The sequence below is a fragment of the Pogonomyrmex barbatus genome, unplaced genomic scaffold (assembly GCF_055798465.1).
Source record: "Pogonomyrmex barbatus isolate J1 unplaced genomic scaffold, ASM5579846v1 scaffold10, whole genome shotgun sequence".
In the NCBI taxonomy this organism is placed as follows: domain Eukaryota; kingdom Metazoa; phylum Arthropoda; class Insecta; order Hymenoptera; family Formicidae; genus Pogonomyrmex; species Pogonomyrmex barbatus.
In genome coordinates this window covers 3,005,533-3,033,071 of record NW_028297099.1, presented here as the reverse complement: position 1 = coordinate 3,033,071, position 27,539 = coordinate 3,005,533, and the positions used below count along the sequence as shown (strand labels likewise).

The window sequence follows — 27,539 nt, the reverse complement described above, 5'->3', positions numbered from 1 at the left end:
GCACGCTTTGGCGACGGCCGACTCGCCAGTATAGGTGAGTCACGCGGCGCGAATAGATAATGAGAGACCGAGGTAAAGCATCATTGCGTTTTAATTTGATTCCACGCTCGTTACGTCGTTTGTCGTTTATGCACAGAACAGATCGCTCAACACTTAGCGGGCGCACGAATTACTCACGCGCCAGGAATATCAATGTCACTTGCCGGTGGACGGATTATATACCTAACTGAATCCAGTTGTCGATTCCGCGCGTTCCGCTCTATAAGATGGGTAATTGACGGAGCGACGTGAATCGATAATATGCGCGAAATATCGAATCGATAATATACCCCCCTCCCTCTCAGTCTGGTTTCGAAACGCAATAGATATCCCCGACGTTCGGATCACGGTCCGTTTGGGTAACACGTCTTTTTTGCCTCCCTTCCTGCCGCTGCAATTCCGACCGGCCGTTTCGTCACCGTTTCCCTTCGTTCTCTCCCCCGACGCTTTCTCTTCTATTATCTCGATATACGTAGATATATGCGGCGCAATGCTTACTGTTACAAAGGGTCAGGCCATTTAGATATCGATTTGCAATTTCGTCGGCAATTACGCAAGGCGCGGAATATGTTCGTACAGATTAGATCAGATTAAATGAATATTTACGAGACGTGGACGCAACACGAACGTTCACCCCCGTCCCGCCGGTCCCGTGTACGTGTAACACGGTATTTTTAAATATGAATTACGACGCCTTTCCCTCGTTATTCAATATCAAGGCAATAACACGCCGTTAATATCGGTAACATTTCGTCCGTTAATTGTCCACGCAAGGCGGAACAGAATGTTCACGATCCTTTAAAACATTCCGGGCTATTTTAGAAAACTTGCAAGCTGTCAAGCGCTCGTATACTCTTCGCGAAAGTTAAAAAGTCATTCGAGTTAGAGAAAACGGCGGAATAAAAGCGGTTGCTATTATTCGCATGAAATGTCTTTGTGCGCCATCAAATGGTTCTCGGAGAGAGAGAGAGAGAGAGAGAGAGAGAGAGAGAGAGAGAGAGAGAGAGGGGGGAGGAGAGGAGAGACATGGTTCTCGACATGTATTTGTCGGACGCGTACAATGCGTTCGCTTTTACGAAGCGACTCTGGTTGTCCTTGGAACTTTTTAAGACCAGATTATAGATCGGTAAGGATAATACTCCTGGACCCACCGTATGACTTATATTCTTCTACCGTATGCCGCGCACGTAAAACGCACAGGTACGAAACTAATCTGCGATAAATTTCGGCCCGAGCGTCGTTACGCTGTTTACGATCGGGAAGATTCCATCGGTGAACTTTTGATTGTCGTAAAATATGGTGCACCTCACTCCTGTGCTCAACTCCCGCACGACGACTGCGTCGCGCAAAGTAGGTAGAGTAGACTGTCGATATTGAACGACCATTTCGGTGGTACGGCTGGGAGGAGGATCTACGTTTTCAATTTTATCTCTCGAGCGATACTTCGATAAACTCTTTTATTGGCCACCCAAGCCCCCGATGGGAAGGAGAGGGTGGGAGGGGAGGGGGGGAATTGTTGCAGTATCGTGCAGATCGCGCTTTCCCTCTCTCGCTTTTCTTCGGGAAAGCGAGATGGTTAAGTTAATAACTTGGTAATTAGATAAAAATGATAGGAGACGTCGGTATATTGGATACTAGCATCGTGCAAATGCAATTAGCTGCAGTATCGTGCGGAGAGTTAGTAGACTATACAAAATGCTCCATCAATATCGTATTTCTGTCAATAAAAGGTTCTCCATCGCGTACTTGGCGATGTTTACTTCGGAAAAATAGAACAGCACGGCTTTTTTCTGTCAATTTCTTTCTCATTTGGTTTTAAATGTCAAAATATAATGGGCTTCACTTCGACGGAAATGCGATTTTGCTAAACGGTATGAATTCGATGCGATTAATAAATACTTTCATTTCTACCATTTATTATATTAGGTATTGTTACGCTCGCAAATGAAGATTTATATCGGATCGCGACGTCAGCCAGCGCGTAGTGACACGGTCGGTCGTTTCCCCGAAAATAAGCGTTTGGAAGTCCCGATGGGCACACACAACAAACTGCAAGACAAAATCCGTGAGAGATCCGTGCCTCAATTAAAATTTACTTGCCGCGGGCTTGGCATTGCCGTAGTAAGCACGTGCGTGACCGGCTTCACTGATATCTAATGTCAATCCGGAGTGTTGTTTCGAACATAGTGCAGTCCCAACTAACAACACCGTCCGCCATGGTGGCAGTCGCACGAGAGCACCTTTCGATCGCCCGCACGGGCAAACGCGGCACGTGATTTCGATACACATACACACATTGAGCGTACACACGTGCACACACACACACACACACACACACACGCGCGCGCGCGCGCGCGCGCGCGCATATGTGCAAGCAACATTAGGATGAGGATCGATAACCTTTTCGAGGATTTCCTCGATTGCGATTCTAACGATTGTCACTTGTACGTCCCCCTCGCCTATCTCATCCATTCAAGCGCCGGTTGCCACAAATTAGCATTTTACGATGCGACCGAAAGGACAATGGGGTTTGCGTTAAATTCGGTGGAAGAAGCGTAAAGTGGAAGGGCCATTACTGCGATCGGGGAAATCTCGGCTGAGTGCTTCATTTAAAATCGAGCGATCCCATGTTTATGGAGCGCGAAGGAGAGGATGGAGAAAGAGAGAAAGGGGGGGAGGAGAGGTAGCAAGGGAAAGAAAAAGAGAAAGCAACCTATTCCATCAGAACTCATTCTTAATCGAACCGATTCTTTTAAGAAATCATATTCGATAATCATAGACTCGCTATATCAAAAGTTACCTTTCTCTTTATGTGAATATTTAAAGAATAATCTTTTTTTAAAACGTTTCTTTTTAGATTTTCTCTCTCTCTCTCTCTCTCTCTCATATATATATATAGAGAGAGACGTTTGAAATGTAATTCTTAAAATATAATAATTCTGAGAGAAAGATAAAATATAGAAACAAGTGTTTGAAAGAATAGAGTTTAATAAATTTTTAAATAACTTTCTTATATGCAAGTGAAATCATATTTGATTTTTGCACGTATAAAGATAATTTAATATTTGAGCGCAAAAATTTTGACTTTTATATTTTGAGATATCGAATTATCGAACACTTTTGTGTTCTACGTATCGCTCTGCAATGTAAGCTTCTCTTGACATCGGTCAATGAAATTCGAAGCTATTCAATGATTGGACAGTGCGGTCATGAAACTGACTATGGCATGAAATCATTAAGCGAGATCTCGCATCAGAAATAGGGTGCGATTTGTCCGATGACACAATCCTCTTCCCGATGAACTAGATGCGACAGAAATTCGGTATTTGCGTAGGGACGAGTCTGAAATTCCTGCCTTGCCTATGCTTCGTGATAGATGCGCGCGCGCGCGCGCGCGCGATTCATATGTCGTAATGCAAGTAAAGCAGCATCAAGTATATTGAACGATGAATATGTTGTCGCGTCTGATATCAGTAGATAGCATTACATACGCTCCGTCGCATTCTACCCTTTTGTAAGCAGAATCCTTTGAATTCTCCTTGAGATGCAATAATCCCGAGAATTTTCTCACAACATGCACGTGTTGTTTCATTTTACGCGTTCTTGGAACGTATTCTACTTTGTATTTTTATCGTATTGAATTTGTTAAATAACCCTCTGTGCCGTGTTATTCAAAAACATATTTTGCCAATTTTTAATCACGAAGTGAAATTTCGGTTAAAACAACTGTAATCCTTTGTTGAATATTGAGTACTTTGAGTTTTTAATTTATATATTCGCATTTTTTTCGCTAAACTCTTTTTTTAATTCTGACATTTGTTTCCACGAGATCTGGCCGCGAGATTCATGTATTGGATTGCCAATTTATTCTGACAATCCAATATACGATTACTATCAATTACTACTAAATTCGACAATATTGAATTTCAATGCCATTCACAGTGAAAACTTGTTTAACTCGTATTGATCCATTATCGTACCTACCTATTTAATATCTACCGAGCACAATTCGGTAATTCAATTTAATTCGACGAAAGATGACTATTCTAAATTCTAAAATTGAAATCAGAATTTTTATCAGATTTGAAACGTCACATTTAAATAGCACGATCAGCATCGCGTATCACACATGTACCGCCGATTTACAGGATCGTAAACATCAGTGACCCAGTGTTACGGACAGCGTATCGGAACGCGTGTAATTCCGCTGCATGCAAGTTACAGTTGTCGATAGATCATCGAATCGAGCAATATGTCCCGTTAAAACGCGTTGGCGGTTTGCATTTAGACGCGATGAGAGTGGGTGCAATTCCTGGCGTAGCGTGATTTATCCGTCATAAAACTCCAACGCAAAAAGCGATCGGCTTCGGCTCTTTGGGATTAATGTGGCGTAAGTAATGCGTCTCCGATGAAACGTACGTATAAGACGAGAGGGAGGGATTCGCGACTGGATTATTTCTGATTCTTTATCCCCGAAGGCTCTTCACTTTGGAACCTTGAAATAATACGACTTACGATAAGTACGTGTTTCGTTACTCGTTGCCGCGCCACGCGTTGATTAAATTACACCGAGATTGCGTCTCTATGTGTTATGATAAATTTGCGCGCCGAGAACGCGCCTGGTAATTTTGTTAATTAACTTCATAGGCAACATCGGCAGGATTAGATGAAGACAATATCCAGGATTATCCTCCTCGGTTGATTAGGGGAGTTGATTATGAATCAGGAAGACCGTGCGCATTAATGCGTTATGTACTGCGTTTGTACGATGTACAAGCGGTATAAAGAGATTACGTTAACTTTCCCCGACATCAAGTTAACATTCATTTTTGTTTTCTATCGATATGGAAAATCGATCTACCTACTTAATGCTACCTGGGTGCAACAAACGGTTTTCTGTTACGAAAGTTACGCGATGAAGCAGGCCGAAATTAACGATAAGTTATTATAATATGCTATTTCGTAGGCGGGTTGCGAGAGTTGTGGTACTTTAGAGCGCCAAAGTAAACTCGGTCCTGGTGCCAGGATCTTCCGTATCGGACCGACCAGAGTTTACTTCCAGAGTTTGGAGTTTCGTAATTTGCTGTCGGTGGGTCGAGACGTCGCATTATTGTGTACGCCGCAGTTGTAATAATCTCTGTCCTAATTACTACGCTACGATAAAATAGGATCCCTCACCGGAATTGAAAACTCTTTGGAATGACGGAGGAGAGCTTCTTGATTACATTCGCGTAACTATAACACTCTGTTGTTCGCACTTCGTTAATTGTACATTTATTTACTTTTTTTATTAAGGTAAAAATGTTGAAAGCGAAAACTAAACTCTCGTTGTGGAGTGTTGCAATAAAAGGTGAAGTGCTTTTTTTGCGCGGCGGCTTCCGCAACTGTGTATCGTGGCAATGAGTTCGCGAATAAATGCGTGTGAGCAAACGCGACTTTCGAACGCTTCGCGAACGCGCGCATTTTCTAACGATAATGCGAGAACTTGTTCGCGCGGAAGAGAATATTTTACAATGAAAATCTCGCACGCTGCCGCGTGATACTTGTTACGCGGATGGTATGCGCCATAAGATTTCCACGCGGTTTGCGTTTTGTCGAATTTATGAGACTGTCGATAGTTTACGATAATGGGATAGCAATTGATTTGAATATCGAATATTCTTAATCGTCCCGTCGCGACTCTCAGACTTGGCGAAATCTCCTCAACGATCACAAGGAATATTTTCAATATCGAGGCGCATAAAGTACATCATGAATTATTTCCTACTACTATTCAATTCAGTGCGCTTTCATTAAAACCGCGAATTGATTTTTCGTATTTTTCAAGCGCGATATGAAATTGAAATAACACGCTTCGTAAAATATTCTTAAGTAAAGTATTCTTAAAGTATTCTTTAAATGTATCTTGTGTACCATAAATATAATCTTTTCACAAGTATCTTTTAATTATATTTTAGATATAAATTTTTTTAAATTATTATATTTTTCTCTTGATACTGATAACCAGACATGTCACGAAACAGAGTCTTTAATGTATTTAATGAATATGAAATGATGTCGACAGTGGCAGATTTTAATTTTGAGAAATATACTGAAGAAAATAATTTATTTTTACATAATTAAAAGTGGAAAAACGCTAAATATTAATTGCAATTGCTTCAGTTGCGAATCATTGGAAAGAATTATTATTATTTCCAAGCAATAGACTCAACGAAAATTATCTTATTACATACTTCATCGAATTGATCCTGTTTTAAGATAATTGAATTTAATGTTTAATTATTCTCGGTGCTATCACAGAAATCTGCTACACTGTGATTTGTAGTTTCCGTCCCTTTTCTAATTTTCTCTCAATGTTAGGCACCGATCCTTCGACGTACAAATTAATTTCGGTATATAATAGTCCAATGCTTTTGCGCGCTTTTACTGCATGAGTCGTTCCGTTTAATTTCCGAGGGCGTCGCATCACGACCCTGTTCCACTGTTCCTTCATCTTCTGTTATTATAGCAGCCGAGAGAACCGATTCACTCGACGATAGAAACAGTCACAGCTGCGCCGACAGCTAGCCCGCACCGTATCTCGTTTGCCAGTTGCACACTTTGCATTATTTCCCGCTCTTTTTCTCCACGAATGCATATTATTCGGCAACGCTTATCCGGCCGATTGCTTTCACGTTTTTAATCATTTTTAAATTCTTTTGTCCCTTTCCGTTTTATTCCATATTTTTTCTCTTTTTTTTTTTTTCTTTTTTTGAGAAAATTTATGTACAGAGCGACGTATATCTCAAACTTAATAAACGGGAGAAGCAACGCTGTTTTTACATCGCGACACTCGTGTGAATATATATGACAGAGAATTTTTGGTACGTGTTTCCATGGTGTCATACAGTCAGCGCGGCTGGAATTGCAACGGGTATCGAATCATAATCGGATGAGGGACGTAACTCGCGATTAACGAGCACGAAAATTGGCACGGATGAAGAGCGCTTTTCGAATATTGTCAACGGATTGCAACGCTGTTCGCTCGATTTCGCGCGGACACGAGCGCGGCAATAACATACGGAATGTCGGATGGCTGAATTTATTTCCGTTATGAATTCGTTGGGATTCATTTCGGAAACGGTATGATCCGGACGGACTCTTTGTACGGCATATTTTATATAGTAATCGAATTACGGATTCCGATTTCCGCCCTCTTGCTTTGCAATGCATCGCGAAGCTAACTCGCAAGACTGCAGCCAACGATGCATCTTGCATTGTGAAGAATGGGAGCGGTACGCGCGCATCAGAACCGAATCATCAATGATGCACGGCTCTTTTCCCCCGTCACATCGCTGCGCTTTGGCGTACTGCCAATCTCCATTGCCACGGTGCCGTTCCTTTCCTTTCCTGGCGAACCTTCGTAGCAATTTTCCGTCCTTGTGATCGCGATATACGTCACGGACGCGGCAAACTCCATTGCAGCGCGCTTCGGGATTCTACTGCTGTAAATGATTTAAAGAATCCAAATCGAAATCAAGTTCGTAATGTTTCCAAAAGGGCTAAACGTTAAATATGAGATATGTATTATAATCAAAAAAGATCTTTAGTTTTATATTTAGTTTCATATAATATATGAAGATAGAATAGAAAAAAATGAGAATTGAATAGATTGCATGTTTTTGATATCTAATTTCAGATCTTATAATAATACCTCTTAAAAGGGGCGTTTTGTCATTGACTTTATTTCATATATATTATCATAAGCTAATTGTACATGATATAATAATCGCGATAGACCCGGCGGTATACACGTTTGATCGATATTTCGAGCGAAATTTCACATGTATGGAAGTACGTGTGACACAAACTCGACCTAAATTCGGCCGTAAGGCTCCACATAAATCAGTATTATCTCGCATTAATGCGCTACCAGTGCGGAGGTAATGTTCATAGATTCGCTTGTAATGAACACGCTACGCATCCTCTATGTTAATCCATATAAAGAATATCTCGTCTGTAGTGCGCGAATTAATACATATACAAGTATAAATATAATACAATATGTATGATATAAATACAATAAAAAGTAGATATACGTGTATATATATATATATATATATATATATATATATATATATAAAAAGGCATTTCTTTTATGATCAGGCATACATATCTTTATCTTGTAATTACATACGAGCTATATTTTTTGCTTCCAGATATTGTTGCAAGCTGCGAGGTTTTTTGGAAGAGGTTTTTTGGAAGAACTCTACCCATTCTCAGACACAAATGCAAAAGGTAAAACATATATTGTACGCTCTATATAAAATCGCGTTTTTTGCAGTTTAATAACGAGTTCGAGAAAAACTCGCATATATTATCGATGGAAAAGTTTTTGACATACTTATGCTGGCGGAAATTGCCAGCTTTCACATTGAACTATTTAGTGCTAAAAGTACTTCAATCGAAAATATTTCTGCGCAATCCGATACTTGCGCAATTCGACATATATATATATATATATATATATATATATATATATATATACATATACATGTGTGTGTGTGTGTGTGTGTATACATATATATAAATCGATAGCTACATATTTATCCAGCAAATTTTTTGCGAAGGTATGTAATATACGCGTCTCTCTAGTACAGGCTCTCGCTTCTCGGTCCAGTGAAATAAATATTGGCTTTCGGCGACAAACGGGAGATACGCCGTCAATTCGAGTATCCATCGAACAATATTTATTTAGACGGTATCGATTTTGTTGTAGAATATTGGCTTTCTCGATGGTAGCGATCGGATTTTACAGACTCGCTTCCTCTTCTCTCTTTTCTCTGCATCGCTGCTATTCACAAACTTCCTCCGCTATTCTGACCATATATATGATGCATAGTTAATGTTACATGACGACAGGAAAGTTTTTGAAACGATAGCGAGCGATATTTGCAAGATCAGTTACGTACTACTCATGTTATTTCGAGTATTATTGCGTTGTTCGTGCAAACGCATTCCTAACGGCGTAACTAATGTAAAAAGAATTCAAATCGTGGAAACGATGATAGTCGGTCAGTTGCTTCTTCGGCTCTTTGTTACCTGTAAAATCAAATGTTTAAATTCGCTCAAATCGCCGCTTAGAATCAACATTTTTCTAATCGTGCAGTGGCATTTCAAGACGTATGTAGTTTTGTAGTCTGCAATCCCGCCCTGTTTACTCTCTGTCTAGTCGATCTACTTTGTTACTGACAGCTCAACATGTACCGCAACTACACCTACCACCACTACACAACCATTGTACGTGTATCATTCGAACGTGTCTAGTGCAACCTTTTCCTGGCTTGATACTTCCATACGTGCCATCCGCTCTCTAGTGAAGTCAACCATGTTTTCTATCATCCCGTAATGTCATCGGTAACGATATAGAAAGCATCGAACAGGCGGTATTTCACTCTGTCTCGCGGCGCTTTTAATTAAGAATATTTATACGTACAGCGAAAACAATTTAGTTTGACTTACGGCATGTCGCATCGCTCGCGTATCGTGACCTATGCGTAAATTTATCTCACATTTTCTAAATTTGTAGCCGCAGTGATCTGGCCTATATCGGACCGGATGCTTAAGCAGTTTAATGCTTTTCTATCCGAGCTGTCACGGCTGCAACAATGTGGCCGAAATCAGCTTACGTTCACCGCATAAACTCGCCGGGCCGCAGGATCGATTCTGTCAATTAATCAAGCCGCCAGGCACGAAGCGGTGATCTTAACTATGATCGATATCCTCTCGTGTTTCGTTCCTGCTTGACACGCGCGAGATTGATTTTATTTCTCGAGCGCGTGATCCAATTTCGATGAATTCTCTGACGGCGCCGTGACTTTACCGGCCCCGGAAGTTTTAAATTAAATACTCGCCGCATCGGTTTAATAAAGCTTAATGCACAGACTGTGTTGACGGCAACAAGTGCAAATTGCATCGTCGCGTATTGCTGTGGCGACCTATCCCCCCCCCCCCCGTTTGTCGTTGTAATAATTCTCAGGTCCTTTCGCCAACTCCGCCTTTATCCGTCTTTGTCGCGCCACTAGTGCTTCTAACCAGCATACGACTATGGGATTTTCATGTAGCTTCGAGCACACACGGGACCACCGGGGGCCGACGGCACGTTTCATCGCCGTTGCCGCCATTGTCGTTTTCGTCTTCTTAACGGCAGACGCCCGCGGGGCACGCTTAACCGCCAGAAAAGCTACGATAAAATAGCACATTTTGAATGTTCTTATTCCCTCCCTCGCATTCTCCCTTTCCTCGGGCTTTTCTTTCTCATCGTCGTCTTCTTCTCCTCCTTCATTTTTTTTTCTTTTCTTTTTATACACTGTCGCTTTGTCGAGCGCAAAGAACTGCATGAAGAGGTTTAAGGGCGCGATAACGACAAGCAAAGTGGAAGTTTAAATGGACACTGGAAGATGTAAAGGATACGGTCCACCGGAAAACGCGAAAAGCAACGGCGGCTTAAAACTCAGCCGAATCTCGAGGCGGACCGCCGCGCGTGATATTTATTTTGTTGCGAACGCGGACGCAGCTTTTAGGAGATTGCATTCTGTTTGTTGCCTGAATTTATTGACTTTGATCCCGGCTGTGGCATTTTTCCGCTTATCCTCAATGTCGGTGAGCATGCAAAAGTGTACGAGCGTAACTGTGTCGGGAAATAAAACGCCGATGAAAAATTTCATGACGAAAAATTCCATAATACTTTGCATGCATTATAGTAATTCACGCAATAAATCAAAGTCCGAAACATTTTAGCTCTTCAACGTTTTTAAAGGGATGATTGTAACAGCACTCCAAAGATCAACGAGCCCTCTGACGTCTTTATGATCTATATTTAAAGTTGCATTTGAAGAACTTGGTTAAACTCTATCTTGATATGAGGTATAATTTGATTAATGGATCTCACGAGTCAAAGTGATAATTACTTGACTCAGCTACGAAATTTAAATGAGGATTTATTTTGAGACACAGTCTGAGTTCTATTTCTTTTTGGTTCAATAATCGATTTAAGAAGAAATGATATGTATGTGTTTTATTAGCTTAAATCGCATAAAGAATTAGAGAAGATCGTATTTTGTCTAAGTAGGTAGCATGAAAAGAAATCGCATACTTAAATAGTTTAAATATTTCAAATATTCGCTTTAGCAAAACGATTACTCATGTAAAAAATTGAATTTTAATTAAGAATAAATTTTCAAAATATTACGACTAATTAGAATGTTATTCTCTTGTAATTTTTTACTCTGAATAACATAGTGCTTTTTTATTTGAAATTAATCTTTTTCATCCTTAATGTGGACATACCAAAGATATGGACATATTAACAATATTAAATCTGATATTTATTTAAAGAATAAAATTTTTCTTTACTTTAATCAAAGAGAATTTTATCATTATTTTAATTGAAAACTAATTTTTTAGCATTTTTTTTCTTTGTTTTGTACGTCTCAGGAGCAATAAAATTGTGTGATTTTAATAAATATAGGAAAGGATAAGATTTCTTATGACAATTTAATCTCATTTTTTTTTTTGGTTTGTTCACTCTAATTTTACTTTTCTCAATTTAAAATATGGACGAAAAAATAATAATTATACATATATATTTTTAATCAAAACGAAGCTAAATTTAATTTTTTACGCATTATACATTTAACAGTCTTTTAACTAAAGTAATTATTCAACTTTTTCATAAAATAATTATTTTCAAATTCTTGTTTAAAAGAGAATAATATATCTTCTACACACACACACACACACACACACACACACACACACACACACACACACACACGCGCGCGCGCGCGCGCGCGCGTGTATTCAATTCATTCAAATCATGTATAATCAATTCAAATCTATCCACTGATTGTAATCGCAGCTACAATTTCACTTTCAAGATATTTTCAATCAAAATTATTTATAATTTTAGGTAATACTTTTAGAAATATATGAAACGCAATATTTAATATAATAACTAGTTTATATCGACATTAATTTCATTAGAAATTGAATATATTGAATTCATAAGATATAAATAAATTTATATCTTTTATTTGTAATATCTTGAATATTTGTAAGAGTAATAGATGGGATGTACGGCGCTTAATGTTTCGATTTTTGCGATACTATAATCACATTGTTATATACACAAGGTCACTGCCGTACCACTCGACAAGAGTCGAGACAGACAGACAACGGCATAAACGGCTTCGTATATTATGTTATTATCATTCGAAACGCGGCCGCGATAAGTACCAAGAGACAATGCGATCATTCCCTTGCAAACAATCATCGGCTCGTGCGATTAACTACGTGTGTCGGGACTACAGCTATTCGATGCAGACATCTCGTGCGATTTACTCGTTTGAAACGGAAATCATTGTGATTAAGGATGGGAATTACAATACCATTTCAGTGCGATATTTAGGCCGATAGTTATTTCCTTGATTTGTTTGGATTCGAATATATCTCGCGTCATGCTTTGAACTCTTTTTTTCCCGCCCATTCGTTTCTAGATTGCAAACGTGAAACGTTGGCCCGAATGATTTAAGCAATGAAAAGCCGTGATATATGTTGAACGTTTAGTAGTAATACAAATAGATATACCCCACGATTTACACATTTAATATGTATTGCGCATATCGTAATCCTGAATGTCGATTATATATTTTTACATTAAATCTCTAAATTAATTATAAATAATGATTCGGATTATACATTATATTGCTCTATTATATATATATATATATATATATATATATATATATATATATATATATATCGTAATGCCAAAGTTAACACTATTTTTGTATTCGACAAAGTATCGCGTCATGTTGTGTTTAATCAATATGTACAGTGTCTGATTATCCCCATTTTATTATTTATCGATCGTGTATACTTCGTATTTATATGGTGGTCTTTTTAAAACCTGCGACCTTTCGAGATCCGTTAGTTCGACTTATTTACAAGACATCGTAAATGGCGGCTTGTAGCTTTGCACGATTTCACATCTCTCACGCAATTGTTCTTTCATTGTAATATAACAAAGAACACGGTTGTATACGGTTAATGTTGGCAATGTCGTGCAAAGTGCCGCGCGATCATTGCATTCCGGTAATTAGCACGCGAACGATTGTAATTAACCACGTTTTCGCGAGTGAGTGCACGGACAATAAAAAATGAGAGAAGAAGAAGAAGAAGGAAAAGGAGAAACAATCGTAGGGTGAGTAATTCATTATCTATTTATATAAATCTGTTGCTTGAAAAAGTCGGACAAAAAGATTTAATGTGTGGAATAATCTCTTTTGAGGTATTAATTTTTTTGGACACTACTCTAATTCGGATGTATTTGTACTAGTTTGTCCCAATTCTCACGCTGCCGCACATTCGAGAGTGACATTTTAAGTACTATTATAATTTCCGGTAATGGATTATGAAGATTGTATCTTAGATATATTATTAATAATATCGCTTTACATATGTATTATATAATTATATATTGCATTATATATTGCATATATAAAAAATGTATTGCATATATAAAATATAAAATATTTAAAAATTAAAATAATATCACGCAGATTTATTGCTTTCAAATGGATGAATTAGGGTGGATTAATATTAACATTTAACTCTGGAATATATTTAACTGTCCGATTTATTGTGTATGTGAGTTGTACACATATATTCTCTTAATAATTCATAAACTAGCGTTCTATCTATACATTATTCATTGGCATATTTTAATGTTTTTAATGTTTTTTAATGTTTATTTTAATGTTTTTTTTTTTATATATTAAATATGGAATATATTGCCTCAAGTTTATAAAACAAATTTATAATCGTATGAAAAGCAAAAATGTTTTATAAAACAAGCTCGATAAAATAATAATGAGATCATTTTCATAAAAGAGAAGAATTGCTTTTAAAACCGATAAAATTAGTATTTTTTGTCAAGCGTTTTATATGAATATAATTGAAAGCACTGTGATAATAAAATAAGATAATAATAATTCGACATATGAGCAATATTTTAATATTAAATATTTTGTAATTAATTAAATTTCGGATTTTATTGAGACGACAAAAATTAAAAAGTAACGATGGTATGTACAATAGCATAGGTAGAATATAATCTCTTCTCCCCTCCCTGTCTCTTTTTCTTTCCTCCCCTTCTCCCTTTTTTCTTTTCCTACTTCTTTGATTTCCTTCTTTCTTTTCCTCCTTCTTTGATATTTTATCAGTATCATCCATATACATTGCGTTCTATTAATTATTGATATGAGTGTCAGCGACACGAAGTATTAATTTTCGCGTATCATGACTTGACGATTGCGTCACGATTTACGCATTACCATGAAATTCCTCGAATATTGCCGGTACCGTCGGTCCGCTATATTTCATGCTGTAATCGCGTCACTAGGTGAACTGTCGGGAAAATTCGCGAAATACCAACCGGGATCAAACGTCGAAGCTTAGTTCTCCCCATACCCAGCGTAGCTTCTTCATTCTCGCTTGCACGCGGGTGCATCGCAATTTCCAGATCTATATATGCGAACTAACCCTCCGGGATGCCTTGAGTAGCTCTCGTTGCCGCTCATTGCGGATACGTTACGATTTCGCTCGCATGTGAAAGGTAGTCCTACGGGAGTTCCTAACGGAATCATCAGCAGAGACGTCAAAACGGGACAAATGAACGACCGAGGTGCAATTTTTTATATCATACGTGGGATCATCGATAGTATTCGAGACACGAGCGAGTAAGTGAACATGCGGATAACGTCGAAGTCATTCTTTTTTTTTTTGACAATAAGAAATAAATCTCCTGGCGATGCTTAGAAACGTGCGATTTATTCTTGTCGACTATTACAGATAAATATTATAGAGGGGGAGACTTAAAAATAGCGAATCTCTTTTTCCTTGATAATACATCTACGTTCGATATTTTTATGGCCTGACTAAAAATGTAAAATAATAATAAATTTGATAAATGAAAATAAATTTTTTTAATATAATATCTGTGAAAAATAGATTACTAATGACATTCTATTTATTAAGAAAAAAATTGTAGAAGAAAGAGAGCAAAAATGAAAAATGTATATACATATTCACGTTAGAATTTAATTTCAAAAATAAAGTTATTTTCTTACACTGTGAAAAAGGTAAAATTGCGTGAGCAAGTGTAAAATAAAAATGACACGATTTTTAATGGACATGTATATATTTTGATAATTATACTGTTCCTGCAATTTAATATACTTTTTAGACAATGTGAAGCAAACGAAAAAAAGGTCGAGATAAAAAAAATAGAGAGCTACGAATTTCCTTTACATTTATCGACTAAATTTATTCATATTATGTAGACTTAGATATAAGCGATTTATATCTTAAATATAAGCTTGAAAAAATGAAATTGAAACTCTTTTATACTCTAATTATATCTTGAAATACAGAGCAGTGAAAAATGGGAAACATTGTTCGCTCGAAGGCAGGCCGGCGGTACAATCCGTCATTCGACGTTCAACGTGATACTACGCGGCCCTTCGAAGCTGTAACAACATAATTTAAGCTCGTTAGCAGTGCTGGGTGCTCGAACGCCGACGTTGCCGCCTCGCCTCTCGAAGTTCGTCAACCTAATTCAGCGGCAGTTTACTCCCGTTTATGCTCGCGCTCGAGACCCGCGTCGAGAACGAATCATCCTCATTGGATGGCGCGTCGTTTCTACGTCGCTCGTTGGAAGAAACGGCGTTTGTCAGCCGGTTAAGCCGGCGCTATCTCTCGAACGTGCGAAATCCAGGTTGACGAACTTGCGACTGTGCCGTGACCATTTGGTCGCTTTTTGCCGTCCGATTTGCGGAGAGGTATTATCTCAAGAAGGGAGCGACCATTCACCGAATCACGGCGGATTTCCGGACCGTTTTCCGCGACAATGCGAGAGACGGGACGTCGTCGGCGTCAGGGTGAGAAAGAGATCGTGTTTCTCTTGGCCCGAACTTCGCGCGTAAAGCGACGCTTACTATTGACTGCCACAAACAGTGGAAACTGTTAAGCGAACGCGCGGCACGCATGACAAACTCTCGCATTCTGTACTAACGGCGCGAAGCACTTTGCACCAACCGCCGCGCTCGGCGCGAGCAAAGCGCAATTATCATTAGCCGCGGCTCAGTGAGCGCGCATGAGTTGCCTAATCAGTTAACCGCAATTAACTCCCATATATAATTAAAAAATGAAACTGCGCGGACAAGCGGCAGAACGGCGTCCACACACTTGCAACTCGCGTTCGTATCGCTAATTTCTGCTCGTATATTTTGTGCATATGCGCTCATATGCACGCATACGCGCACGCGCGCGCGCGCGCGCACACACACACACACACACACACACACACACACACACACACACACACACACACACACATTATATATATATATATATATATGCTAGAAAATTTCCTGTTCGTGCACTAACAAAATTTCCTTACTATTTCGCTAAGCTTCTACATTGTCAATTTTCTCCTAGCGCGATGCATTCACGGGTTAGTCAAAAGACGAGAAAATACTACATTTGAATGTGTCGTGAAAAAGCGATTCTCCGTTCGCATTTTACTCTTCTTTTCGCTACGATTCTCTCGCTCGCGACCCGTATCGATGCAAAAATATTTGCGTATCAGACCGACTCGGATTTCAGTCTTTTATGGCGGCATTTTCCGGACGCGTTGAATATCCCGTGACAAATAAGACGAGTATTCGTGTCCACGCGGAGAGGCGAAAGGTTTTCAATGGAGAACAAACAGTACAAAGCGCCATTGCTGGAGTTTCGAATTGCACTGGAAATTCGCGCCACGTTTGTTGTGCTTTAACCGCGTTATCCGTTTATTACTCTGTCTGTTTTTTATAGCCAAAGTTCTCCACGCATTGGGTTACTCATCGCTTCTTGAGAAGTCGTGTAGTATACATGCGATGCAATTAAATGCTCTAAGGTAAATCGTAACGAGAACGAAGTATAATAGCGTTCACTATGATGTTTCGTGCTGATAACTCGGATCGAATGTAATTACACGTTTTATTTTCGTCGTGACATCAAATTATTATTCGGATAGCCACGGATACGATCTGCCTTTTTTACAATGAGCAATCGTTACACATGAAAAGTTTCTTGCCATAAAATCGTATAATTAGGAATCTTTACGTTACATTTGCTATACGTCTACGTATGTATTTAAACACGCAGTACATTTTCTTGCTAATCAAGATGCATGATATCAAAACAGTTAAAACAGACGCTCGGTTCATCTCGCGCAGATTTCGTGTTGATCTTGTAATCACGTATCAAAGTAGCTGAGATATTCATGCAGGTAAACGGCGACGAATTTCCCTTCGTTAATTTCTGGCGAAGAACACACACGAGACTTCGCGATTATTTCATGACGCCCGCGGTACAGTCGGAGATGAAATGGCTGTAACCGCGTGACGTTTATGAAAATACATACAAGAAATATATCCGCGTTACAAGCAAGTGTCCCGCTAATATGACATAATGCCTGGATATCTGGCGGTCGATATGAAATTATTCAGGAAGCCAAGCGAGGACGAGGATCGCCCCGCGAGCAACTGCCAGGACATTCGCTCGTCCGACCGAATTTACGTAGGACCCTGTCCGTTTACCGATTAAGGGACTAAGAGACAAGGGAGAACCGGCTTCGATCCTCGTGTAAAGCCATTTTGGCGGACCCCGCTCTTGGGCAGTCCTCGGCCCGCCGGCGTGTGGCGGTCGTCTAATCCGGGCGCAACAATGGAGCTGCATTATTGCGTGCGATGTTCATTTCGTCGTTGAGGACCTTCCTCGTCCGAGTCCCTCGTTAAAGATTGACGGTGTGCTTCGTTATTCACGAGCGGTGTGTTCGTCCCCGCGCAATCACATGACGTTATTCCCAGTGACTCGTCGTGAAGATGAGATCGCGAACGGAGATCCGATGGTCCAGGACGGTTTACCAGCTCGATGTCTTCCCCGCTTGCAAATAGATGCTGTATCACGGAGTGATGAGAGTAGCGAGAGAGTGACGAAAGCGAAAGAAGGATGAGGTTGAGAATGCTGCGGAAAGCGATAACCGGGGGGGTGGATTCCGATGCCACTCGAGCAGCCTCATGTTGATCACGGCGCGCAAAAGTTTCTTCGACTTTCAGTCGATATTTCCCCAACATCTGGATCTGTCTCTCTTTCTTCTTTCTATCCATCAACGTCGGGACGTGATATCGCGGAATCGCAGTATATAATATTTCCCACAAGAACGCCCCCCCGAATCAATCCGCTTGACACTTGGCTTTCTAAACTGCTTTCGCTGTTACAATCAGAACTGTCTTTCCGTCACGGCATTGTCGCCGAGCCGATTATTATATGAAAGAACGAAGTTATCAAACTGAAATGGATATCCGAGCTCGTTTTTACGTTTGGAAATCGAGAATTGACTCTGAAAGCGAATATAGGAAGATATAACTGTGCCGTATTGAAATATTTTATCTTACTTTCGTTTCACCAAAAATCTCATGTTTGGATAACGAGAATTTTTTTGTGCAAAAGTGTCGTCCGATACTCCAATCGAATTCATTCAAATATAGTCGACACGAAATTACAAGTTTTGAAACGGGTGAGAGTAATGCTGCGTGTTCGAGTACAGTCTAGCTAAAGTATATAAGCTTCCAAGACCTTGCCGCTTGATATTACTAGGATTAAGTAGCTTCGCAGTTTGGCTTTGCGGATTTGTTCGCTAATGAGGTGCATGCTTCGTATTCCCTATAATTGCGTACCACTGTTTGTAGTTCTAACAATGATCCTTCATGGTTGACTGTCTTTAGGAAACTCGAAGACCCATACGTAGGTACTCGCGGATTAGACTGTCGATTAGTTTGCATGTAGATTAAATCCAATCAGGATTTATGTACTAGAGAGACAACTTGAAAATGATTTCGTATCTCAACGATAACCAAACGATAAACAAACGATGTCGATTATCTGATTCAATTGAATAACAGGAATAACGAACAGTTTCAAACGAAAGAGATCGATGTAACATTTTTTTGTCGCGCAGTCAAATTTAAAGATCGCACAGATAATTTGATTTAATATTATAAAATTATATGAAAAAGTCCCAAAACTGTCTTAAAACTATCCTAAAATTGCTAAATAAGAAATATTAAATTTATAACTGTTTTAAAATTAACTTTAGAATTTGTATAAAATATGTTGAATTCTAGAGCAAATTTTAAAATAGTTAATACTTCTATATGTACATATATTACATTATTCATGAAATTATAAATTATTATATATTACATAAATGAAAATATCGAAATTTCGATGACATTGGATTTTCATGCAAAATTTCTATTTGCACTTTCTTTTCAAATAAATTTGATCCTTTTGGATTTTCTTGACACTCTATAAAACGCCTTCCGTCTCATTTGCATAATATTAAGTTGATAGTCATGTAACGATGCGATAGTAGCTAAGAGACTATTTATTCCCAATAATCTACTAACACTACTTTGCTGATGCGTACTTTAGAAGTCGGATTCACTTGCATAAGTCAGCTCTACGAGAACTTTCGTGAATTACGAAATACTATCTTATATAGAATATACCTTAGGTCACCCCTTTTATCAAAGCACTATTCCGTAAGTGATAGTTTCTTGACTACAATGTTGAAATATTAATAATACCTGTCAAATTCAACTTAAAAAAGACACATGTAAATATTAAATTATTCAAATTTAAAATAGACTTCATTGTAGAAAAGTTCTAAATTTAATTATTCCCTTTATGAAGCTAATAAAAATTTGTGAACAAAATAAATGAACAGTAATGACATATAATAAATATTTGAAATATATCTCATTGATTAATAAATCCGTCGAATGGAATGACAATTCTTTCAGCGTAGCTTGTACATTCTCGACTGCAATTCAATTTTGTGAGACGAATAAAAGCTAAATGCTTTTCACGTGTACTGCCGTCTATACAACCGTGTATATTACCACCCTAGGAATTTCCTCATTAAATTCTGAATACTCTAGAAAAAGGATTGTTCGTACAAACTCGTAAACTCTAATTGTCTGAGGTCATTAATGTACACGCAATGCTTGAACGCACACATCCCGTTACGACACAGTACGATTTCGATTTTGTGTGCGAGGTCAAATATCGTTATTGCCGAGGTTAATCGTTGATTACACATTAATATCGAGTGTAGCGTGTCAACGTGATATGCGAATTCTTTGTGTTTGAGCATTTTGCTTTGTTACGCTCTAAAGTCGATTATCTGATGAACATATTTGCGTAGCGTCTCTTTCAATGTGAGATCATCACAAATGAAATCTACATGTATAGGAGTCATATCGTTTTTAAATATTGTAGTTAGTCTAATAATCTGAAATTTATTTATATATAAAATACACGAGCAAAGAAACTCAATTTTTAATAAGTAATTTTTGGTAATCGTCAGTCTTGTTATATTTAAATCGAAAATAGAACCTCTTCGAAAAAATTGAGATTTGTGTAGCATTGTACTTTTTGTTAACAAGCGTCGTGATGCCACTTTACTAACAGGTCAAGTCGGTCTTACGTAGCAAGTTGCAGATTTAAGTATTCAAATTATGTCAAGAGCGGCTCATAATGCGCTTGGAGATACTTTTATCTTGAGTTGTATTCTTTCAAAAAGTATTCTTTCAAGAAAATCATTTTATTATTGAAAACAAGAAGATATTATCAGTGTCATATTTAAGTATTAAATATGATGAGAAAGGATAAGAGAGCGCGAACTATTATCATTATAACTTCAATGATTTTACGATAATACTCGTGCGGTTTTCCATCGATTATCCATCCTAATAAAGGACGTGTAGATTCTCGACGGACTTTATTGGAATCTGGAATACCAGCAATTAAGCAACAGAATTTAGGTCGACCCCATAACGCCCGATTAGTTCGAGATTGAATACGTTTACGATCCTTTGACGCTCGGTCGAGCGGCGCTCATTGCGGATAATCGCAACGCTAATTTAGCGGTGAGCCAGTTGATCGTCAACAGTCATCATATTAACATGCCTACTTATTAAGTTACTAAAATCGATTTTCGTATGTACGTTTATTTAGCCTTTGTGCGCTGAATTTAACATTCGTGCATTTGCATAATAGGTTCTACTCTCGCGCGATATGCATTCTGACTTTTTTAAAATTGTAATCTATTTTATATAAAAAGAAAAATTCTTATTTTATGACGTGTTCTAGACGATTTGAGAAGTGAATAACAAGAATTTTTTGTTACAGGTGCATTTAAATATTAAAAATAATCGTTTACTCTTTTTAATTCATTAACTCATTTACTCTTTTACTCTTTTTTGAATAATTTGCATGATACTCTTGCAGTTAAAATATATAAAATAAATTAGTAATAAATAAATTTCGAAAATATCTTGTTTGACGCTGATTAAATATATCTTAGGATAACAATGCATTGTACATGGCGTAATATTTGGTATATTTGCGAAGTGTAAACATAAATGGAATCTCTCTTTATTGAAGAGCATTCAAATTAATTTCTGCGAACTTTATTTGTATATACTATGTCATTTTGAATGTCATTTGAATGCGAAGTACAGATATAATCTAAAATCAGACGAAAAACTTGTAATACATTAAAATGACACAAGACACGCTAGATACGCTCTCGGACGTTGATTTATACGCCTATAAATGTTTATTTTAAAACGCTAACATAACATTTCACAATGCCGCATCACGACGATTCATGTTTCGTGTTCCATGTCCTCGTACATTCTGTCAGTTTTGACATCTCTAAAACGTGTTGATACAGTTAATAAGCGTATTCGTTGGAATCTAGTAAGCAGGCATGCGTGCAAAATTTCGATAATGAGCGATGTAACTGCGAACATGATAATTTATCACCATGTCGCTGTGCGTCGCATAGTTTCCCCGTTGTAGCTTATTAAAGAACATCAACTTTCGCGAACGGTGATGAAACAATGACGAAACCGAACTTTATCTCCTTGTTTTCGTCAGTTATCCGAAATTGCTTCGTCATGGCTACGTAACAGCGAGCAATTTTCACGACACAAGCATCAATCGTGCTTCTGCTTAAAAACCCAATGTTCAAACAATATCGTCAGATATTAATTGAACATTTGGGACTTTAACGCGTAATATATTTAAACCCAGTATTGTGCCAGTTTAATGTAAATGTTTTTCATATTAATTATCATAACATTTTTACTTTATTGAGAAAAATAACTGCGACGATCGATAATACGCCTTCAGTACAGTTAGTTTATTTATGATCTGAAGGAACTTTTACGTTTTCAGCGCATGAGGACGAATGATAGCATCGCATTAATGTTCTCTCGAAGTAGGTCTTGAAATTCTTACGAAGGCAGCTTATAGAGCCTTTACATTCAATTTTATAATATAATGTAACTGAAAATAAAATCTTTTAAAATATCGCTTAAAATAAAAAATCACTTATTTCTTAAGCTTATTTTTACAAATATTTTAAAAAAATGCAAAAATTGTTAAATTGATAATTTAAAGTGTGTTTTTAATTGTCTTGAAGTATAAAGTACATTTTTTATTTCATAATTTTTTTAAACTTTGAAAGATATATATATATATATATATATATATATATATATAAAATATAAAATAAATATATATAAATAAACATATATAATATTAAATATTTATGTTGTGAATTGTATTTGAGAGAAACGTATAACCTTTAAACGTTCTTTGCTCTTATTTCAAAGAGACTTTAGGATCGAAATGCACGGTTACTTGTTTCCTTGATTCACTTATTAAATAGCTCCTTCCTTATTTATGAAATTTTAGAATCGCAAAGTTACATTCATCAATTTCACTGTGAAATTATCAGACAACTCTTGTTGTAGGCAGACGAAGGCGCGAAATATCTCATAGATTTCTGAAACACGTATGAACTTAAATTAGCGAATGAGCTAATCTACTTACCGATTACAAACTTTGTCTACGTGTGACGTCTAGATAAGACCGCGGGTATTCAAAGCGTAATACCGAGGATTCGTGCGTGACACGGTTCTGCCCCTCGCAAAAACGGTTAGCGCGATATCATTAGCAAGGAAATGATCCTGTTACTTGCCGGACTTAGGATTGGCGGGCGGGAATAGCCTCATCTTATAATCGCAAAGCGGATATTACGTTAATGCGGTTCTTAATACAAGTCCCCGTAAAGAAAGCCGTAAAGAAAGCTTAAATTCCATTTTCGCTACCAATTTAGCATAATATTCTCGCATATGCGCGGCTTAGTCTACGACAATTTCGGCACCGGTGAATCTTTTAAGAAACAGAGAACGAGGAAAGGATTGGCCTCCAATTTGTCGAGTGTAACTTGGCGGACGTCGTCGTCGTTTGGCGGACGCAGCTTGAATCTGATTAAATACGACACAAGTGTGTCGCACGTTCCTTGGCTCCCTCCTCAGAGGAATTGAACCACTGTCGAATCTAATTCTCAGTACCATTAATTACAATTAAAGCTCCCTCCCCCGTGGGAATGCTCGACTGAAAAGAATCCGGCGGCTCGTGACGGACGAGTTTATACTCACGAAGGCTTAATTTACGTTATTATCGTTACAATGGGAGTGGCTTTTAATCAGGAACTCAGGCTGGTGCATTCTTCAGAGCAATGGCAGCCATTAAGACATGAAGCTCATGATTATTAACATAATTACGGATGTAATAATTAATCAATAATTTACACGATAATTTTACACGAGATTTATCTTTATATTTGAAATATTAATCCATTATCTCCTCTTTGCGCGTTTCCGATAACCATTTAATAATATTTATCATTGTTGCAAATTTAATAATAATAAATAATAGTACTTTTTCGGTAAACACATGATCAGGAAATAGAAGATCAAAGCATACCGTATGCATGAAAAGAACTTGTGCTACCAAAAAAACACATTTCTTGCATGCACCCGTGATAAGAATTCTGATAGAACATAATCAAAGTAGCCTCCGGAGGAATTGCTCACGAAATGAATTCACGCAAATTATTACGCGAACTATGAATACCAATTTTACTTTCTGCAATTATGCCAAAAGAGCGGAGAGTTAATAAATGAAATTTAATGTTATTACGACAGACATTTATTACGTAATTTTTTTACGTATTTTTTATTCATTTTTCGCTGTACATAAGTAATAAATAATTAAATGATCTAAAGATCGTAAATGATGAAATAAAATATATATTAATAATAAAATATATATTTAATTATATACGAGGTAGTGAGGCAGTGCATGTATGGAAATTCAAAATAAATTTTTAAAATGCGTATAACATTTAAAATTGCTAAACTTGCTAAACTTTCAAATTGTAACTGTATTTATAATTTGTCACAATGTGCTGTTTTCAGCTAAATTTTACAAAGATTTCCATATTCTATTAATTTTTTATCTCATGTTATTATTCCTTATAAATATTTCATACACTCTTTACGAAAATCCTATTAAAAAAGTTTCAAGAACAGTAGGAAAATTGAATACGGAAGAACAAACACGCTGTGACTGACTTTCCTGACATAGCAGTATACATGCGATATCTTTAAGATATGAAGCGTAGGAAATTCACCGAACTGCTTGCATTGCAGATACGCTGTCGCCTTTTCTCTCTCCTTCTCTCTCCTTTTGTACTATTGCAACTTTGCAATTAGTGATTTTCTCGCCGATGTGCTACGTTTTCATTCGGAAATTCTCTGAAATTATTTCAGATCGGTCAATGGCGAAAGTAGAAAATATAAAATAATATAAAAAAATTGCATTATCCTGCGTCTATGCAAAGATTTCTAGTTTTCCTTATTAGAATTTAGACAATTGTATATGCACTTTGTACTTGAAACAAATTTCAGTGCCCTATTCTACTTTGCTCGTGCAATTTTGTCTAGACCAGCAACGTCTTCTTTCTGTGCAACTTCCATATTCCCTAGACCGTTTTAAATTATGTAAGAAATAAACAGCGGAGACGTTCGTTACTGTGTATGTGCGTCTGCTGCGAAACTTATACACGCCTATGCCGCATGATTAAACTGTGCTCCAGGTGTTCTGAAAGATTTTCACCATTTTACGTATATACTCTTTATACATATATACTGAGAAAGGACACGACGTATGCACGTGAAAGAGAGAGAGGAATGGAAATTACTTGAGACATTTAACTCGCTCAATCGACTGATGCGACAAAGTTCTCTGTCGTGTTCGCGTGATTCACGCGTGATAATTATATCGTTCAGTATTAATCATTGCCGTCGTGACGTATACATAAATAACATTACGGTCATAAATCACACGGCACAGTCGATATTTTACTTATAATACGCTCTTTTCATTTCCCCGCCGTCCCTTTCTTTAAGGTTGATCGAAGGAAGAAAGGAGAAAGAAAACTTTATCTCTTGCACCAACAAGTATCTCTATAATGTCAATAAGAAATACAAGGGTAAAAAGAAAGAAGACTTGATCTCATTCTTTTCTTACTAAATAGTTTTCCGTCTACAGCTTTGTGATGGCGTTCACTTGCGGAATAGTGACTCTGTGACGATTACATGTGCGAAATCTATCCTGATTTACATTTGAAGAGACGCTTTTTCGATTGAAGAGTTTCATTGTCGTGGACGGCTGCTTTGCATTCGAATTGTGTGTCATTTTCAGCCTGATCCGGGTTAGCTTTCTTTGAGTTTTTCCGTTATGAAACGAAGTAAAAGCGATATTCTTGTTTATTCTCTTTGTGATTATTCCCTTTGTTCGTAAAAACATTCCGTCTTTCCAGATGGTAATATTTTCTCTAGGATAACTATGTATTATTGAGATAACGTATTACTACGGTCATCACAACGAATTACCCGTTTCGCTTCGCGGCAATTCATTATTGCTAATATCGAAGTGTTGGATTTAACGATTTATGAATGATGAGTTTATGCACTTTACTGGCATACCTTTGTATATTCTAGCACACGTAATCGACAAAATTGCGGTTAATGTACGTTCCACATTCGTTGAATAAATTTTCGAGCACGCGTAACAATTAAATGCACTTATATGCGATAATATTTAAATTAAGTCCTTTGATATGTTTATACGTACGTGCGTACGGGCTTTTATCAGAGAAATGGGAGCCTTCCCGGGAGCCTTTCATTTTGCGCCTACGCGGCCAGAGCGTAATCTCCTTGCGCTCGCGTTTGAAGAACAAAGAATTCAAAATACGTGAAACACTTTTAAATTACACTCGGCTTGATACTGCTTTTTTTACCGGTATCCTTTAGCTTCTGAGAAAGCGTTACGCTTACCTTAATGTCCAGGAATCAAGCGGGAGAAACGTGCCCCTCGCGTAACTCGGACAACGCGCATAAGCTGGCTGGGAACTATTTTTCCGGGAATGGCACAGCCGGCCGCGAGCGCGCGCGCGTCATTCCACGGCAGAAATTTCATTAGTACCGTGTTGTAGTATCCTCGGGTGATTTCCCGTTGTCGGTGGAGAAATATGAAAACACCGTGGACTCCTATTGTCAGTCTCCGGGCGGCGAAAAGGAGACGGCGGAAACGGCGACGGTGGAGGAAAATGCCGGGAGGTCGAGAGGATCCGCGTGGCTGTAAAGTAATATAAACGAGAGGATTATCGGCTAAGCTCTCTCCCTCCCGTGAGCATTAAATGCACTCTTTTTCTCTCACCCTCCCCCGTCCCCCCGGCTATTCTCTGTCTTACGTTACATGCCAGTTTCTGTACCAAAGTTTCCGAGACTTTTCTCAGCCCACCCTTCCATCTCGCTCTCCATCCCCTAACGTCTGTCTTCCGTTCTTACGGCGCATCTGAGCCGGGCAATTTCGTAGGTTGGAGTTTTTGTCGGTAGTCTTTCAGCCGGACTTGAGTTATACTTTGTGGATGTATCATAATTGATACGGGCGCTCTTTTCCGCAAATGGAGCGATTTTCAATGCTATCACTCCCATAATACCTTTGATAGGTTGTCTAATTGCTTGGACTTAGGTTAATATTTAATCAATTCGAAAGAATTAAACGAAACTGTTAACTGTGTTAGTTTAAGAAAAAAAATACCTTAAGCGTAAGCTTATCTAAAGCTTAAGTTAGCATTTAAGCTTGTTTTTTTTTTCTTTTTTTCAAAAAGAAACGTTTCGTGACTACAACTTAAAAATTAATTAATATTAATTTGACTTTTGAATTTCTCCAGACAACGCGTATCCTCGTAAATAGCCCGGCTGATTATTTCAATAGGAGTAACGAGCTTTTAAAATAGCGCGGGCGCTGAAAAGTTTTTAGCGTAAAGTTCACGGCAAAAAGGCACGCAGTAGATAAATCTCACGGCCTTTAACGGCATCTGGCGTGGGATTAATTTTCATAGGCACTCGCCGCCCTTTAGC

The 27,539-nt window shown here is 38.0% G+C and overlaps 1 protein-coding gene across 1 annotated transcript in view; it reads left to right on the top strand.

Moving 5' to 3' along the window:
* Positions 1-8,283: 8,283 nt before the first annotated feature.
* The window catches only part of kek5 (leucine-rich repeat, immunoglobulin-like domain-containing kekkon 5 protein), a 120,153-nt gene continuing 100,897 nt past the window's right edge, over positions 8,284-27,539 (top strand). Inside the window, exon 1 of the mRNA XM_089070337.1 lies at positions 8,284-8,316. The gene's annotated coding sequence lies outside the window, so the exon portion shown is untranslated. The remainder of the gene's footprint in view (positions 8,317-27,539) is intronic.